The 2,628-nt window shown below is 51.3% G+C and overlaps 1 protein-coding gene across 1 annotated transcript in view; it reads right to left on the bottom strand.

Moving 5' to 3' along the window:
- NEUROD1 (neuronal differentiation 1) overlaps positions 1–363 on the bottom strand; it is a 3,467-nt gene extending 3,104 nt beyond the window's left edge. The window contains exon 1 of the mRNA XM_006151629.2: positions 260–363. The gene's annotated coding sequence lies outside the window, so the exon portion shown is untranslated. The remainder of the gene's footprint in view (positions 1–259) is intronic.
- Between the last annotated feature and the right edge of the window lie 2,265 nt (positions 364–2,628).

Below are 2,628 nucleotides of genomic sequence, written 5' to 3'. Positions count from 1 at the left end.
CCTAAGTTAGCCAAAAAAAAGGACCAAAAAAAAAAAAAATTCTAAACATTGAAAAATGGTAAAATGAGAAAAGCTGCAGGAGTTACTTAAGCGAGAGAGTCGTTCTCGTGAGTAGTTGTGGGCGATTAAGGGGAGAGAGGCTGGTCTGGCACACACACACGTTCGCAAACGCGCACACACAGAACATGCATGTATGTACGCAGGTCTTCACTGAGTGCTTTTATTCTAGAGCTAAAACAAATGAATGGATTGTAATTACCTGTTGTTAGTAGGTCCTGAGCAGTGATGGTCTCATAACCCTGCGGCGTCGGGATGCCGTGCCTTCTGCGTGGGCGAATTCCTCGTGTCCCGGCGGTGCGGGCGCTCAGGTTATATAGCCCAGTTAGGGATGCTCCGAGCGGGCGGGGCCGGAGCCGAGCGGTAAGCAGGTCCCGACGCCCCGCGCCTGCGCGCGCATCCAGGCTGCACGCTCCAGGTCCCCCTCCCCCTCAGCCTCCCTTCACCCCCCCACCCCTACCCCCACCCCTTCTTCTACCTCCCCGGCATGCGCCATATGGTCTTCCCCGTCCAGCCAAGAGCAGGGAACCACGTGACCTGCCCATTTGTATGCCGCGGAGCGCTCCATTCCGGCCCCTTTGTGGCCAGAAGAAAGTGGCCCATCTGTCGCCAGTTAGAGACTCCGCGGACCTGTTTTTACCCGCAGGAGAGATTAACCCTTTCACACAGCAGAAGACAGAGGGGGTAGGGAATCTGAGGGAAGAAAGCGGGAAAGCTGACGAGATTGGGTCCTGGTCAGAGCGAGTGGCCGGCGTTCGCGCGGGAAATAGAGCAGAGGTGAAAGAAGCAGGAGCCGGAAGACTGAGGCTGGCGGTCAAGAGTCCTTGTTCTTTTCGATTCCTTGCCCTGGCGCTAGTCTCAGGGGCAAGCATGACTCTCTGCCCTCTCTGAGAAGCCCATCACTTGGCTTCTCCCTTGGCAGAAGCTTTGTTTATTGGGACCGAAGTGTGGGTTCTCCTAATCCCCGTTAGCCCCTCTAAGCAAACATAAATCCATACCCAAAAATGACTTCATAGGTACACGTAGCTTGGTGACTGGTTTGCTAGCTTCTCTAGCTGGGTGACAAGCTCCCAGCCCCAGCAGTAGAGAAATACTGCACTTGCCACTCTATTACCCCCACAAAACACGCAACTCGGCATGACCTAACCCTCAGCTACCTCTGTCCTGGAGACCCCTTCTCTCTCAGTCTTCACCCCTTCCCCAGAATCTTGTCCTCAAACCAAGCTATTATATAATAGTGTGCATAGGTCTTGGTTCCATTGGCCAACCCGCCACTGTGTGTAGTAGCGAGCACTGAGACTGATGCTTGATTTCTGCCTTTTAACCAATGCCACTGGATTGCTGCAAAAATGCCTTCACCCAGCCACTCCCAGGACGCCTCTGGCTCCTTGGCCAGTGCATCCCCTGTGGCTTCCACCCTCTAGCCCAGACCCCACCATGGGCTTAGTGACTAATACCTTGCTACAGCCCATACTGTGTTCTTAGTTCCCAGTCTCAGGTCTTCAAGCCTTCTCAAAGAGAAAATGTGAAAGGCCAGCGTTGAACAGGAATTTCTCTCTCTTTCTAGAAAAACCATTGGCACAGCTCTGGAAAAGGATTGAGGTCCCAGGCCACTACAGGCCTCAATGCCTCTGATTTGACCCTGACTTCACTTTGTAAGTCAAACAAATTGCATGTTCCCTAGTGCTCAAGGAGTTGTGTTTGTGCTTAAGTTTGATTCTTTACTTATTCTTTCTGAACAAGGCATTATCCCAGAATGACGCATTTTTAAAAATCTGCCCTGGTCTTTTCCTTTTCCACTCTTTTTCCCTCAGCTTCATGTCTAATCCTCCATTAACTAACCCTTCACCAGCTCCCAGACCTGAAGCTCTTTGCAATGAATGCATCCTTCTTGAATTGTTTATTTAAAGGCAATTGCCCCCAAATGTCACTCGAGTTTGCAAACAATGTCAGGGTTGAGCGGCTGGAGTGGGGTGCATCTGGGAGGTCTTGGAGATGGGGAAAGAGGGTCTTTATGAGATGGTAAGTGTCGTAAAAGCAGTGCCTGCAGCCTTCCTGGTCCAGCACAAAACCAAAGAGGAGGAATGTGTTTGTGCCACCTGATTCTGGCCAGGCATGTGGTATGAATAGTTCAGAGGTTCTGGAGCAAAACTGTGTGGACTCTTGGTTTCCTGTGTTCACTTGTTGGCTGACAAAGGGCACAGAGTACAAAATAATTCATTCAGAAGCCTAGTCTCAATATTGACCCACGTTACTCTCTGAGTCTTCAGCGCTGGGTAAAACTCCAGGGCGTTATGGAACTAGCATGCAGAGTCTGGTCCACAATAACTCGGAGGTCTGAGAACTTAAGCCACAGGACCAAGTAAAATGCTCCAACTTTTCCCAGCAGCTGCCCAGATTGGCTAACACACGGTGCCACAGGAATCTGGAACCTGCTCAGGCCTTCGTTTCTCCATTTTTGAGGGAGCTCTTGAGAAGGTGTTGTGGGGTGTAGGTGGGAGAGAAAGCTCTAGCAGTCTCCAAGGTTTGGGAGTGGCCTAGATGTCCCTCTGCTGAGGCCCCACCCCTGGG

This window comes from Tupaia chinensis, unplaced genomic scaffold (genome assembly GCF_000334495.1).
Source record: "Tupaia chinensis unplaced genomic scaffold, TupChi_1.0 Scaffold000322_1, whole genome shotgun sequence".
Lineage (NCBI taxonomy): Eukaryota > Metazoa > Chordata > Mammalia > Scandentia > Tupaiidae > Tupaia > Tupaia belangeri.
Note: the sequence above shows the minus strand (reverse complement) of the source record. Positions and strands in the feature narration are given on the sequence as shown.